The sequence below is a fragment of the Pseudorca crassidens genome, chromosome 14 (genome assembly GCF_039906515.1).
Source record: "Pseudorca crassidens isolate mPseCra1 chromosome 14, mPseCra1.hap1, whole genome shotgun sequence".
NCBI classification, from domain to species: Eukaryota; Metazoa; Chordata; class Mammalia; order Artiodactyla; family Delphinidae; genus Pseudorca; species Pseudorca crassidens.
This window is the reverse complement of record NC_090309.1, coordinates 73,432,530-73,449,249: the sequence shown is the minus strand read 5'-3', so window position 1 is coordinate 73,449,249 and position 16,720 is coordinate 73,432,530. Positions and strand designations below refer to the sequence as shown.

The 16,720-nt window shown below is 40.0% G+C and overlaps 1 long non-coding RNA gene across 1 annotated transcript in view; it reads left to right on the top strand.

The window, feature by feature from the left end:
- The window catches only part of LOC137205413 (uncharacterized), a 69,835-nt gene that overhangs the window by 30,993 nt on the left and 22,122 nt on the right, over nucleotides 1-16,720 (top strand). Inside the window, exon 2 of the long non-coding RNA XR_010934123.1 lies at nucleotides 1,820-1,930. This is a non-coding gene — a long non-coding RNA (uncharacterized lncRNA). The remainder of the gene's footprint in view (nucleotides 1-1,819; nucleotides 1,931-16,720) is intronic.

Genomic DNA, 16,720 nt, shown 5'->3' with positions numbered 1-16,720 from the left:
TTTGCCACTTGGAAAATTCCAAGAGTGTAGAGGTTATCTCCCAGAGCTAGGACAAAGGCCAGACCTCTCTATGGAGGTCAAATTCTTTACTACACAGTGGTATGAGGATTAAATAAATAATTACATGTAAAGCTCTTAAAATATGACCTGGAACACAGTAAATTCTCAATAACTGTTAGTTACTACTATTACTATTGTTATTAATCCTTGCCTCTTTTATTTTTGGTCTTTGACTTCTAAGAGAGCCTTGTTACCTAACTTTTACTTTTGTCTATCCAACAGCCTTTGCTTTCCTAGTTTCCCTTCCTCTTACATCTCACATAAGGAGGACATTGCTTGACCGAGAGAGGGAAGGAAAGTGTAGAAATCAAGCTAATGTCTTTCTCCCTTCTCCCAACAATCCCTGCCTCTTCCATTCTAAACCAGCATCCTCCTTCCCTTCTTAACAGCTCTCTTTCCTTCACTCCTAAATTGGAAGATCTTGACACCGTGAACCCAAATTCTTGCATAACAATATGCTGGTACTGGTCCCCACTTTAAACAAGCTCCATCCTGTCTCCATAACTCCCAAGTATCTGCTTCATCTACCTGTTTAGACCCTCTAGGATCTGATTTTGCAATGAAAAGTTTAGAGATTATTACCAGTAGTCTCTCAACATCTTACCAATAAACAGAACACAGGAAACATTATTAACAAACTTAGCAAAATTTTCTTACTAAAGAATTCTCCTGCTAAAACTCAGGCATGCTAACTTATATATGAAGAGCAAAGCTTTAATGATGTAAGCTCATGTTAATTTTTTGAATAAACTGGTCTTACCCCTTGCCATTGCACCTGAGAAATGGTGTTTCCATATTTTTTTAACTTATGTTACTTAACAAAATGCCTTCATTAAAAAACTGAAGGTCCGGGGCTTCCCTGGTTGACGCAGTGGTTGAGAGTCCGCCTGCCGATGCAGGGGATGCGGGTTTGTGCCCCGGTCCGGGAAGATCCCACATGCCGCGGAGCAGCTGGGCCCGTGAACCATGGCCGCTGAGCCTGTGCGTCCGTCCGGAGCCTGTGCTCCGCAACGGGAGAGACCACAACAGTGAGAGGCCTGCATACTGCAAAAAGAAAAAAAAAAAAAAAAAAAATGAAGGTCCTAGTAGAGAAATCCTGTGTGACACAAACCAGTTGCATGAGATTTACCTTATCGCTAGTTCACTTATCAAATGTTCTTTTCCAAGGGGCTGGAACTTCTAGTGCATAATTGGTTTTGGTTAAGAAAATCAGAATTCTGAATTAAAATGATTCCAAGTTGAAATAGAAAATAACTGTTTTTGGTTGTTTAAACAATCATTTCAAGGATTAAGTGACATTAGAGATCATTTAATCCAACTCCTGCCTTTTAAATATAAGGCAACTATCCAAGAATAAACAAAGTTCCATGCTGTGTTTTATGTTTTGAAGCTGTCAGAGCCTCTTAAAAAATTAACCACTGCAGGGGGGAGACAGCAGAGGATTTGCTTCTTCAAATGTTGGAAATCACACCATGATTTTCCTATTGTTTTGGGAACAACTACTTGGAAATATTTCAAGGAGTTCATTTTAAGTTCAATCACATCTAAAGTGATGGAATTTATTATAATTTATTAGTCACTGAATATCCATGTCCTCCCATGCATTTCCCAGCTCCCTTGTAGTTAAGTGGGTCTATGTGACTAGTTATGACAAATGAGATGTGAGTGGAAGTGACATGTGTCACTTCTGGGACAAAGTGTAGAGAAAAGAGCACTTGTTAGTTCTTGATGCCTCTCTCTTTTCCTGCCATTACAACAGTAGAAGCTAAATGTCGAGATGGTGTAACCAAAAGATGGGAATAGCCTGGATGTCAGGTGTGCTTAGAAGGGAGATGTCCAGAGGAGCCACGGTACTTGCAGCTAACTTCATGTAAGTGAAAAATAAACGTTAATGGGTTAAACCAACAAAAGTTTGGGATTATTTAATTCTGCAGCATAACTAATCTATCCTGGTTAACACATTAACAATACTATCTTACATTAGCTATGTTTTAAACTTGCCATAATTATCTGAAACATAATTTATAATCTTTGACATTCATACAGATTTGAAACCTTAATATTTGTATGTATCTCTTATTTTTAAAAATGATGGCAACATTTTTTCATGTTGAATGAGAAGAGAGCACAATAGAAGTCTATATCACCTATGATTAATATAAAACATGGTCAAATTTAATATTATTTAACATCTTGATTAAATCTGAATAATTAGGTAACCAAACAAATTTTTATTTGGTTTATAAGGTTGCAATTTGCTATATATATCAGCACAGGCTAAGCCATTTTGGAGAACAGCACAAAAGTTCTTTTAGGACTACATGATATATTTTTCCTTTAATGTTTTCCTTTAATTTCCTTAAAGAGATGGACGGGTTAATTTTAATTTGTTTCCACAAAACTGAGAGCCAAAAGTTAGGTAATTTGCTCTAAGCCATACAAATGAATGGAGAAGGTAATACCAGAACCCAACTTTCATTGTTTCCACTCAGTATATGCTTCCTCAGAAAGATACAGGATGGTAAGTAGGAAGAGATGAAAAAGTAGAGGGTACACTTCTACTTCCAGGAATGAGGAGTTAAGTAATTTAGACAAATCCTCCGTTGAAGACAGCTAGAATGCTGAACAAGATATAACATCATCTTTCTAGAAATAGCAAATTAACAAATAGTGAGAAATTCCTAGGCTAAGGTCCTGGAGAAGAGGAAAATCCACAGAGATGTGCCTGGAAGTGGTGTCACTTTGTTCTGAGGATGTCTAGTAATACAGAACAGGGAGTTGAGAGACCTGACTGCCTTTGGGGCTAGGAAGACAAAAGTTGGAGTCCATGGCCCACCACAGTAAGGGCCCTGCACCTTGGGTTGAGACTAGAAGGATGGACACTAGAAATAAGGGTGAATTGTACTGCAGTCTGCTCTTGAGTCATCTGTGCAGCCCAGAAAATGTCAATCTGTGAAATTGGATTAGGGTAATCTTGGATTGTTTGTGCCTCCAACTGCCTGGCAGAAGCAATGAAAATTCTCTTTGGAGAAAGAGAACATCACTGCAGGCCTCAAATTATTTTTACAAATAATTAAAAATAAAATTGTCAGGACACAGTAAAAAAGAATCAGGTATACAAGATGAAAAATGCCATGAACAAGAAAAATAAAATATAACAGACTACTAAAACAGATCCTCAAGGATTCCAGATACAGATTGTAAAGCAGCTATGCTTATCAAAGTGAAGTAGATAAAAGGGAAGCTTGAATATTTTAGTAGAAAACTGTACAGAATTTTTAAAAAGTAACACATCAGAGTTGAAAAAGAACCAAATAGAATTTCTAATAGTAAAAAATAGAGTAACCTAAATGAAATCAGCGAATGCATTTAAGGACAAATTAGATACAGTTAAGAAAGAATTAGTGTACATGAAGACAAAAGAAACCACACAGAATGAAGCACAAAGAGAAAAAACAATGGAAGAAGAAAAGAGAGCAGAATGAAAATGTCTAACTTGTTTAATTGGAGTTTTAAAAGAAGTAAAAGACAATGAGACAGAAGCAACATTTAATGAGATAACGGCTGGGAATCTTTCAGCTCTAGACCTCAACCTACGAATTCAAGAAGCCTGGTGAATCACAAGAAGACTTGTAAAAGGAAAGCCACACATAGTCACATCATAGGGAAACCAAGAAAACCAAAGGCAAAGAGAAACTATTAAGAGCAGCTTAAGTTGCTGCTCTTAATAGCAGCAACTTAAGACAGTTGACTGTCAAAGAAGCAATAGTTAGACTGATTGCTGAATTCTTAGCAGCAGTCACTGAAGCCAAAAGATTGAGTAATGATACCTTTAATGTGCTGAGCTAAAGAGCTGCCAACCCAGAATTTTATACCTAGTGAAAATATCCCTAAAATGCTGTGTGAAAATAGCCTCAAGTCAGTAATTAAGTTTTCCCTTCTGGTACCTGCTGCAAGTACACACCTGTGTGTACTGCTCTTCTTATTCTTACTCACCTCCGACCTATAAGCTCTGTGCTCTTTGTAACTCTGCAAGGAGCTGCGAGAGAGGTGAGAACAGGAGTGAGGTAGGAAGGCAAGACGGGGAGTTAGAAAGTTCTTACTTGGCTAACATTTTTGTAAGATGGCTTCACATCCTCTAGGGCCAGTAAATGTTTGAAAACTGGCTCTCCCACAGGCAGTTTCCAGAATTCCTCATAAATATTGAGTTGTCCATATTTTTCTTACTGCTTTGTAAGTTTTTTATATATTCTGGATACAAGCCTCTTTTCAATAATATATGGTTCAAATATAATTCCCCATTCTGTGGCTTACCTTTCCATTCTCTTAATGGTGTCTTTTGGTAAGTAGAAGTTATTACTTTTAACAAAGCTTAATTTATCATTCTTTTCCTTCTGGTGAGTGGATATTTTCTTATTTGCAAAGAAGTTCCCCTTTGTCTCTTTTAATAGCAAGGCCAACCCTTTTTCCCCAGTAGCATAAAACCCAAATTTAACTGTGTGATGTTGAACAGAACTTGGTAGCCTAAGAACAGCCATTTCCCATTTCTTCCCTGCTTACAAAACAGAATTGATGGGAGAAGAGATTAGGGGAAACGTGTACCCTAAAAACATAGGTTGTTTGGTCAAAGCACCCCACACCTGCCCCACTGAATCATAATTCTGGGACTGGAGTTTGGATGTGTGCAATTTTAAAAAGTTCCCCCAGATGTTTTGGTTGTATCTTAATAAAGATTACAAAGAAAAATAAAAACCCTCAAGTTTCAGGAATGTGATGGAAGGAAGGAGAGAATTTCATGCAGGGGTTGGAAAATAGACAGTCCAGGGAGGATAAAGATTAAGAAGGGCACAAACTTCCAGCTCTAAGATGAATAAGTTCTGAGGATCTAATGTACAGTGTGGTGACTATAATTAACGGTACAACTTGATTAATTGATTAACAACTTGAAAGTTGTTGAGAGTGGATCTTAAATGTTCTCACCACACACACAAAAAGATAATTATGTGAGGGAATGGTGGTGTTAACTAACCTTATTGTGGTAATCATTTTGCAATATATACATGTATTAAATCATCACGTTGTACACCTTAAATTTTCTTGTTATATGTCAATAGTATCTCAATATAAAGCTGGGGGAAAAAAATGCAAGGCATATGCAAAAACTGACAAGAAAGATATGGGCTACAAATATACCAATGGTACCAAGGAATTCAAATTTTAATTTTGTAGGCATTTATACAAGAATGAGGATTCTAAAAAATACATGGAGATTCTTTGCACGTTTGCAGAAAAATTATCTAATTTAAAAAAGATTAAGAAAAATGTGTTGGATTTAGTTTGAATCTTCAGTCATTAGTAAACTAAGAACACTTTTAGTATAGAGGTGTGATATAGAATTTGGGTTACATGATGTTAAAGATAGGGAATAAGGAGTCAGAAAGCAAAGAACAGGTATATATTAAATATTTAAGCAGAGAAGATGGTAATAAAATGTTTTGCAGAGTCGTACACAAAACATTTTTCAGTTTTAAGAGTTGAGATCCAGGGGAATTCCCTGGCGGTCTAGTGGTTAGGACCTGGGCCCTTTGGTTTGGGAACTAAGATTCTGCAGGATGTGTGACATGTGGCGCAGCCAAAAAAAAAAAAGAAGAAAAAAAAAAAAGGCTTGAGATCCAAGGCCATTAAAATCCTTGAATCTTAGAGCTGAGAGGAACCTTAAAGGTCATCTAGTCGAATTCTGTTTGATACTTAAGTTTTCTTTACAAAGTCCTGTCATTCTGTCTATACTCAAGCTCTTTTGTCGGGGAGGTCTGCAGTATCTCCGCATGGCTTTGAGTGAGGGTTTTTCCTTGTCCACTTTCCTCCTCAAAGTTTACTGATTGTCATATTTGAAACAGGAGGACAGGTGTCAGCTGTGACGGAATGTCATCTCAGTAATTTATTTAATAGCTTTCCAAAGGAAATGATAAAAAAAAGGGTCTGGCTTGAATTTTATTTTCCAAGGGCGAACACTGGATCAAACTTAAATAAATAGGTCAGTGTAAGAAATAGTGGTTCGTCAAGAATGAAGTTTTGAAGGTCAGTCCTTTGTTTTATTTATTTATTTATTTAGTCCTTTGTTTTAGTCTTTGTGAGGAAAATTTAACTGTGTGGTATTTATTATGGCAATCCCGAGTCAGAAATTTGAGGAGGAGCCATATCATTTAGGAATGACTTTGGCTGAAAGAAACAGAATATCCGACTAAAACTGCTCAAAGCACATGACCCATAATATGCCACTTAAGAAAACGTGTGAAAGCAGGTGATGACTGGGGTGCTCAGCAGCTGGATGACGGTCGGGCACAAGGGCTGTTCCCTTGTCCTGCCCTTCTGGCCACCAGATGGCGCAGCTGCTCTACACAGTGTATCCTCAGAGCGCCGAGTCCCAAGCAGGAAGGAAGGAGACAAGCAAAAGGGCTTTCTCTTTCTCTTAAGTCTCCCTAAGCAGGAAGAAACATTGAGGCTCCCAGCAAACGTCTTGGGCCTGAATTTGACCTCATGTCCATCGCTAGACTCACAAAAGGGAAGTGAGAGTGACATGATTTGCTTAGGCTCTGAAAATGGGCACATCATTGCCCAATCGAGATAGGGCTTTTATTTTATGCATGTAATTATTATTATTATTATTAAGCCAGAAAGAAGTGGGCAATAGCTGCTGGGTAGGCTACTAATAGCCTTGCCAGAGGAGCTCAGGAGAAATTATACACACTAAATCCACCTGGCCCTGTGCCAAGGCAGAATAATGCCTCTTCAGAAACTAGTAAAATGTTTTTCTTCCTCTGATAATTATTCATTCTCTTCAGTGACTTAGAAAAACTTTTTGGACTACATTTCTTGCCATTAAGTACTTGAAGAATATAGAAACGGACTGTAAAACTATTTTTAAAAGTCACTCTGCTTCTAACCCAAACTTCTTACTCTAGCTCTTAGCACTACACGAGTTGTACAAATCACCTCCAGTTTACATATTATAGAAGAGCCTTACATGGAAAAGAATAAATCATTTTCAAATTAGACATTCCATCTAGAACTGAGTAGCTGATTCCCAGCACTGTCTTTTATTTCTGACATGCTTTTACATGAGAGTAATCTTCTACTTGCAGTAATTCTCAGGATAAAATTTTCTTCTCAAAGCTCATTTTACGAAGTGTTTTTTGTTTTTTTTAGTTTTGAAGAATAAAGCAATTATTCTTGAGTCTTGAAATTGCACATCAAGTCCAGGAACATGAATTATTCTTTGTTTTTGAAATTGCATATCAAGTCCAGAAACACTGACTTTTTAATTTAAAATATTAATGTCAAGTGATGGCTGTAAACATCTCGTATTTTCACCCTCATTCTCTCGGTGTGCCTCTCTTTCTCCGTAGATCCTCATTCCTACTGGATTTCCATTGCACGCCAATTATCTAGGCTACTGCTGTTTACTGACAGCTGTTCTCTGCCCACCATGCAGCCACCCTTCTGCTGGTAACTGGACTCTCATTCCCATCTGTGGAAATCCCTGCCTCCCCAGTGTGGTTGCTTTGGCTGTGGCTTCACCCCTGGCTCAGGCACAGAGCTTGTGATCTAAATCAATCCAAATATTGCATTCCCCTGGCCAGACTGATTCAGAATCAATGAGAAGTAATGATACTTTTGCTGGGACTTCTGGGAGAGCGATTCATTCTCTGTCCTGCTAGATTTTTATGTTTAATGCAAGGCTCAGAGTTGCTGTAGCCATCTTGACATCTTAAGGGGGAACCCTGTGAGAACTGACCTGTGAAGAGAGAGAGAGCTGAGAGAGAGTGAGAGGCACCCTGGTGATACTTTTCAGCCTTCAATCCAAGACAGCAGCGTAGAAGCAAGCCCTATTCCTGGACTGTTCAGTTACATAATCAAGTAAGTTCCTGTTTTGTTTAAGCCAGTATTTGGATCAGATCTTTTCTCACTTGCTGTCAAAAGAGATCTAACCTGCTATCAAAAGCTATACAAATGTTCAGAATCTCTTATGACCAAGAAGTGTCCTCAGATACTGAACATGTCATAAAAATTAATATGGAAAATACTTGTTAGGGAATAAATGCACTTATAACTTGTTATGTCTAATATTTTTGCTGTCTTTTCTCCAAATAATAATGTTCACTCATCATACAATACAATATAGAAGAATTTGAATTAGTATTCTCCATTTTACATACTTAATATATTCTTTCTTTTTTTGTTGTTGTTTTCTATAAATTTATGTATTTGTTTAATTTTGGCTGCGTTAAGTCTTCTTTGCTGCATGCGGGCTTTCTCTAGTTGCGGTGAGCCGGGGATACTCTTCGTTGCAACGCGCAGGCTGCTCATTGCGGTGGCTTCTCTTGTTGCAGAGCACGGGCTCTAGAGTGCAGGCTCAGTAGTTGTGGCGCATGGGCTTAGTTGCTCTGCGGCATGTGGCATCTTCCCGGACCAGGGCTCGAGCCCGTGGTCCCAGCATTGGCAGGCAGATTCTTAACCACGGCGCCACGGGGGAAGTCCCTCATTCTCTTTAAAGGCAATATAGAATTTCTTGTGAGGCAACTGACATTAACTTTTTTCATTAAAAAAATTAAGGTATAACTTATGTACAGCAAATTTTACCCTTTTTAGTATACAGTTCTGCAAGTTTTGACTAACACATATCTTCCTTTGTCATTTTGATAGATACTGCCAAATAGCCCTTTTGAGAAAGTTGTGTAGATATGTGTACCTGCTTTTCTACAATCTTGTCAATTCAGATGTGTCATCAAACTTTTTGATCTTTATCCATCTGTAGGTGAAAGTGGTATTACATTATCATTTAAAATTTTATTTCTCTTATTATGATGAAGCTTTTCATTTGTATAAGATTCATTTAGATGTCCTTTCCTGGGAATGATCCAAACCTTTTCTTTTTCGGTCCATTTTTCTACTGTCGGTTGGTCTTCTTATTCATATCAAGTAAGCACTCTTGATATATTAAGAAATTAGTCCTTGTTTGGTATATAAGTTACAAAACTTTGGGGAACGATGTTCACAGAAACATCACATAAGAACTGCACCCCTCAACACACACACACACAACAAACACTTAAACCTTTGTCAACCACTGGGAGTGCACTGTATAAACAAAATTCTCCTCCAGGAGAACTAAACTTCCAAAATTAGGTTTTGGCTCAGGAGATTGTCATGCTTTGCAAAGGAATCAGAGATGTATTGTCTGGAAACAAAAATAAAATGCACGTGTCTGTGCAATTAACTGTATAGTCTTTGAACAATCTACAAGGATTAAGAGTAAATTTTTTTAAAAATATTTATTTATTTATTTGGCTGTGCCAAATAGTTGAGGCACTTGAGATCTTTGTTGCAGCACGCGTGCGGGATCTAGTTCCCTGACCAGGGATTGAACCCGGGCCCCTTGCATTGGGAGTGCGGAGGCTTAACCACTGGACCACCAGGGAAGTCCCAAGAGTAAATGTTTTATTATCTATAATATAACTGACCTGGGTCTCTCTAATTAATATATGAGAATATCCATCAGTTAATTTCAAGCACATGGAAAAATATAAAGTCACTTCTGGGTGCTTCCTGCCTTATCTTTCCAAAACTATCACATCATACTAAAATGAAGAATACATTCACAGTTTCAGTGATCTAATCTCCAAACCGCACATGTAATATTCAGTAGAGATCTCTATATTTCAGGATGTAATGGAGAAGAGGTGGGATGTAAGAAAATTAAAAATTACTTTATTTTCACATGGCATGGAGAAATAAAATGTGTTATTTGGCCCCCAATACAGCAGAAGACAGCTTGTGAACTAAAAATGAGGGCACAGAAAACTTTACTTGATTTATTTGGATAAATAAATTTATAGAATGTTTAGGAGAGAACCTCCAGGAAGAGGGAGATGGAAATAGGGGGAGAAGAGTGACTCAATATGCCTTCTTACATATGGGACAATGGACATAAGGGTATAATGAAGTCATCCATTATGAGCTTGTACCAGGTGAGTACTGGTCACTGCCTTAGATTTTTTTTTTTTTTTTTTTTTAGAGCAGAGAAAGATTTATTGCAGGGCCATGCAAGGAGATGGGTGGCTCATGCCCCAAAATACCCTGAACTACCTGAAATGTTTCAGCAAAGAATTTTTTTTTTAACATCTTTTTTAGAGTATAATTGCTTTACAATGGTGAGTTAGTTTCTGCTGTATAACAAAGTGAATCAGCTATACATACACATATATCCCCATGTCTCCTCCCTCTTGCGTCTCCCTCCCACCCTCCCTATCCCACCCCTCTAGGTGGTCACAAAGTACCGAGCTGATCTCTCTGTGCTATGCAGCTGCTTCCCACTAGCTATGTTTTACATTTGGTAGTGTATATATGTCCGTGCCACTCTCTCACTTCGTCCCAGCTTACCCTTCCCCCTCCCTGTGTCCTCAAGTCCATTCTCTATGTCTGCGTCTGCGTTTTTTTAGATTCCATATATATGTGTTACCATACGGTATTTGTTTTTCTCTTTCTGACTTACGTCACTCTGTATGACAGACTCTAGGTCCATCCACTGCCTTTGATTTTAATTTGCATATTGATATTAAACATTTTGTGTACTCTGTCATTATACATGACTTTTCCAAACATGGATAATTGGTAGAAGTCATACATATTGGCAGCCTTTTAATTCTTTCTCTTTCACACCAATCCTTTTGTGTAACCAGCTCACTGAACAAGCAGGACTTGTACTTTGTGACCATAGAAGCAACTTATTTTTATTTCCTACTCTCTTTTTAAAGCTCTCTGTGGGAGGGAAGCCCTTGCCTTCCCCTCTGGGTGGAGATTCCAGCACTTGCATCACATTCTGCTCACTTTCAGGTAATAAGAATCCTTATGGTGGCTTTAAGTCCCAAACACAACCTCAACCTAGTAATTAAAGCTTATGCCTTACTTCAGCTGCGGCCTGTTGCAGGTGAGAGTCTGTGATCCAGGAAAGGTGAGAGGGGGAAACAGCGTCTCTTGCCTCTCCCCAGCTGGACACTGTCTGTGAGGAGCCAAGAGCAGGCATGGGAGCAAGGAGCGAAGTGAGTGGTAAGAAAGTGCCTTGCTTCCTGGTGGATGCTGGCTGGCTTCCCTTCTCCGGGCCTAGTGATGCCCACTCTCATGGGCAGTTTTCTATGTCCTTCATGCATTCTGCTCCTGGGCCTTCACTGACCCATCCTGTGACCTGAGAAGCGCCCTTTCTTTCTTTTTTTTTTTTTTTTGCTGTACGCGGGCCTCTCACTGTTGTGGCCTCTCCCGTTGCGGAGCACAGGCTCCGGACGCGCAGGCTCAGCGGCCATGGCTCACAGGCCCAGCCGCTCCGCGGCATGTGGGATCTTCCCGGACCAGGGCACGAACCCGTGTCCCCTGCATCGGCAGGCGGACTCTCAGCCACTGCGCCACCAGGGAAGCCCGCGCCCTTTCTTTTGATTGGTTGCATCTGCTCTCTTCTTGGCACCGCTCCTGCCAGTCTGCTTTCTACCTATGTCCCCTCACACCACAAAGCTGCCCTCGAGGGCAGGACCCACTGAAATGACGTCTGGACAGCAGGAGAGGTCCTGCTCATGCTGTGGGTGTGGGCAGCCCCTGTGTCACCTTTAGCTTTCTCAGTCACGGGCCCCTGTAAGCAACCCTACTTGGAGTGGGTCTCCAGGGCATCCTACTGAAGCTCCCTTACCTTTGAGGGGAAGGTTTCAAAGCTCCCTTCAGAGGAACCATCCTCCCAAAGTTCTTCCTCTCTCCTCTCTCAACACGGTAGGGCCTCAATGTGGGCTCCTTGTCTAACCTGTTCTTGGCACCTGCTTTGAAGTTCCCACATGGCCTCACACCTCACGTTGGAATCTGAAATCTATCAAAACTAGGTGCATGAGTCAAACCTCCCATTTACACATCCTGTCATGTTGTTTTCTCTTTTTCTTCTGAAGGAAATTCCTTTTACTTGTAGTTATTGCTAGCAAAACTTTCTCCCTTCCAGAGGGCATCACTCAAATTGGTGAAATGGCCTTTATTATCTCATGTCCCTGGGAGGCCCCTCAGCTGTCTTTGTCTCTATTTAGGTCACCTGTTTTTGATTAGGCAACATATGCGCATGGTATAAAATTCAAAAGGCACAAAAGGGAGGAGCCAGAAAAGCAGGTTTCTCCTCAACCCTGATCACTTGGATTCCTTATCCCTCCCTCCAAAAGTAACAACTATTTTGAGATCTGGAGTATGTTTCCAGAAGTATCGATACAGGTACAAGTACATGTGTCTATGAAACCTTTTGCTTATAAAGGTAGCATGTAACACACTTTTCTGTACTCTGTTCTTTCCACTTAATATATATTGTAGATCATTACATACCAGCACATATAAAGCTATTTCTTTCCTTGTAATGTCTACATTAAATTTCAAGGGGTATAACATAATTTGCTTCACCAGTTCCATAGTTATAAAGATTCAGATTTATCTTTGTTGACTGATTTAAATAACCCATTTACGCAATGGTTTGAGCATGGGCTCTGGAACCAGGCTGTCTGTATTTATGTTTCAGCTCAACCACTTACTTTCTGTGTGGCCCGAGGCATTCTACTTAACCTCTCTGTGCTTCAGTTGCTGCATCTCTAAAATGGGCGTAAAAATAATATTTACCTCTTAGAGTTGTGACGATTAAATGAGTTAATACATGTAAAGAGCTTATAACCATGCTTAGCACACACTAAGCGTTTAATTAATATACGTTAGTGTTTATTCTTACTGGATAAAATTGCTCTGTGCCCTCCTGCTGTTCCTAAGCCTGGTTTCGATTTGTAGAGGGACAGAGCTATTGTTTCTCCCCTGTGGTGTTGCGGGGAGGGACTGATTCAGACATGCTATCTGGTACTTGCTGACCTCAGGGGTGCCTGGGTGCTCTTTGCTACTTTGTTCTCACAGATGAATTCTGGGGTCTAGGACTTGTGGCCTGGTTCTCTCAGCCAGGTGAGGCCTTATGGCACTTCCTGGGCCATTCACCTTCCCTCCTGGCCCTAAAACCCATCTGAGGTCTGGCTGCTTCTCCAGTTTAGCCCAGTCCAGGCAGTTTGCTCTGTATTCTCTCAATTCAGAGCCATGGCTTTCGTACTTTGGTGATCCCCTCTGACAAGCTTCACTCTCAGCTTCTGTCAAGAGTCTTCAGTAAGTTTCTGGGCAGGAGCCTTCTTCTTTGTCTTTTGTGTTATGCTCTAATCTAATGAATGCACCTCTCCAAATTCTCCATCGTCTCTTGGTTGGCTAAAGGTTGTCCTGTAGTACTTTCTTCCAGAAAGGAACAACAGTTCACCCTTGAACAACATGGGCTCAAACTGAGAGTTCACTCACACATGGATTTTTTTCAATAAATGTGTTAGAAAATTTTTTTGAGATTTGTGACAAATTGTAAAATCTCACAGATGAATTGTGTAGTCTAGAAATATCAAAAAAATTAAGAAAAAGTTAGGTATGTCATGAATGCATAATGTATTATGTAGGTACTAGTCCATTTTATCACTTACTACCAAAAAAATAAACAAATCTATTATAAAAAGTTAAAATTTATCAAAACTTATGCAAATAAACACTGCGCCATTCGCAGCTGAGTGAAATGTAAACAAAAGTAAAGATCGGTATTAAGGCATAATTGCATACAATCAACTGTGGTACATACTGTACCGCTGTAGTAATTTCGTAGCCACCTCCTGTTGCTATCGTGCTGAGCTCACATAAAATGCCGGGTGACACATTTTCTCCGCATGAGCAGTTGGTGGCTCCAGTAAATTGCACGTCGTAGTAAAAAGTGATATCCTGCGGGTCTCGCATATTTTTCTTCGTGTTTACTTCAATACTGCAACCTTGAATAACACATGGGAATCACACAAAGTGCCACTACCGATGCTGGAAGTGCTCCCAAGAAACAGAGAAAAGGCATGACGATACAAGAAAAAGTTAAATTGCTTGATATGTACCGTAGATGGAGGTCTGCAGCTGTGGTTGCAGCCATTTCAAGATAAATGAACCCAGCGTTAAGGGCCATTTAAACAAGAAAAGGAAACTCGTGAAGCCGCTGTTGCTGCAGCTACACCAGCAGGGGCGAAAACCTTGCACTTTTTTGCGAAATACCTTTTTACCTGGCATTGAAGATGCAGTTTTATGTGGTGCACGATTGCTGTAAGAAAGGCATACCTATAGACGCTAATATAATTCAAGGAAAAGCAAGGTCATGCTATGACAACTTAAAGCAAAAGGAAGGTGAAGCATCTAAAGCTGGAGAATTTAATGCCAGCAAAGGATGGTTTGATAATTTTAGAAAGAGGTTTGGCTTTCAAAACGTCAAGATAACAAGAGAAGCAGCTTCTGCTGACCAAGTGGCATCAGACAAGTTCCCAGACACCATCAAGAAAACCACTGATGAGAAAGGGTATCTGCCTGTACAGGTTTTTAATGCAGATGAAAGTTCCCTATTCTGGAAAAAAAAAAAAAATGCCGTGAAGGGCATTTATTAGTAAGGAAGAGAAGCAAGCACCAGGATTTAAGGCTGGAGGGATAGGCTCACTCTACTGTTCTGTGCAAATGCAGTCGGGTTTACGATCAGGACTGCCTGTGTCTATAAATCTGCTAACCCCCAAGCCTTGAAGGGAAGAGATAAACACCAGCTGCCAATCTTTTGATTGTACAAGAAGGCCTGGACAATGAGAACCCTTTTTCTGGATTGGTTCCATCAAAGTCAGGAAGCACCTTTCCAGTAAGCCTTTTAAAGTTCTTTTGATATCGTACAATGTCCCTGGCCACCCAGAACCCCGTGAGTTCAACACCAAAGGTGAGCTGTTTGAGTGGTTTACTTGCCCCCAAACACAACGTCTCTAATTTAGCCTGTAGGTCGGGGATCATAAAGACCTTTAAGGCTCATTACACACAATACTCTTTGGAAAGGATCGTCAACCCTATGGAAGAGAACCCCAGTAGAGAGAACATCATGAATGTCTGGTAGGATTACACCATGAAGATGCCATCGTTGTTAGAGAAAAAGCTGTGAAAGCCATCAAGCCCCAAATAATAAATTCCTGCTGGAGAAAACTGTGTCCAGATGCCGTGTGTGACTTCACTGGATTTATGACAGAGCCAATCAACGGAGTCAAGAAAGAGATTGTGGATAGGGCAAAAAAGGTTGGGGGAGGGAGTGAAGGGTTTCAGGACATAGATCTTGGAGAAATTTAAGATATAATAGACATCATACCGGACGAATTAACAGAAGATGACTTGATGGGTATGAGTTCTTTGGAACAAGTGCCAGACGATGAGGAAGAAGATGTAGAAGAAGCAGTGCCAGAAAACAAACGGACCTTAGACAATCTGGCAGAAGGATTTTGATTATTCAAGACTGGTTTTGACTTCTTTTATGACGTGGACCCTTCTGTGATATGGGCACTGAAACTAAAGCAAATGCTGGAAGAATGACTGGTACCGTATAGAAACATTTTAAGAGAAATGAAGAAGGAATAAGTCAGGCAGAAATCATGATGTCTTTCTGTAAAGTTACACTGAATATGCCTGTCTCTCCTGCTGCCCCTTCCATCTTCTCCACCTCTTGCACCTCTGCCACCCCTGAGACAGCAAGTCCAACCCCTCCTCTTCCTCAGGCTGCTCAACATGAAGATGGCAAGAATAAAGACGTTGGACTTCCCTGGTGGTGCAGTGGTTAAGAATCTGCCTGCCAATGCAGGGCACACGGGTTCAAGCCCTTGTCCGGGAAGATCCCACATGCCGCGGAGCAACTAAGCCCGTGCACAACAACTACTGAGCCTGCACTCTAGAGCCTGCGAGCCACAACTACTGAGCCCTCGCGCCACAACTACTGAAGCCCATGCACCTAGAGCCTGTGCTCCGCAACAAGAGAAGCAGCCACCTCGATGAGAAGCCTGCGCACCACAACGAAGAGTAGCCCCCAATCACCACAACTAGAGAAAGCCCACATGCAGCAATGAAGAACACAGCCAAAATTAAATAAATAAATTAATTTTAAAAAAAGAAAAAAGAATGAAGACCTTTATGATGATCCACTTTCACTTAATGAATAGTAAACAGTCATCATGCTGTACCTTTAATAAACTTATCTGCTGTGTATGTATGTGAGTGTGTTTGTGTGAAAATCTAATAATTGTATGGCAAGAACTGTATGAGACATTTTTGTGTCATCATCGTCATTATCATCACCTAAGTATTCATCGTGTAGAACATTGTGTGCAAGACTTGGATTGAAGTGGAGATTCTATCCCTACCTAGGCATAAGGTGAGTGATATTTAATATAAACTTAATAATGTGTTAGTTTTCTTACTGTTTTATAACTTTACCTTAAAAGAATTACATTACAGTTTAGTGCGCCTCTCTTGTAATTGGAAAAACAGTATCAGCCGATCATCGTAGTGTTTTGTATCATGCAAAACAATATTGATGTAGGCACTGACAGACAATTCATCTTGTAAACATGATGTAAACTTACAGTATTGATAAATACAGTACAGTACTGTAGATATATGTTCTCTTTTTTTTTTTTAAATTGGGGGATAGTTGCTTCACAATGTTGTGCTAGTTTCTGTTGTACAGCAAAGTGAA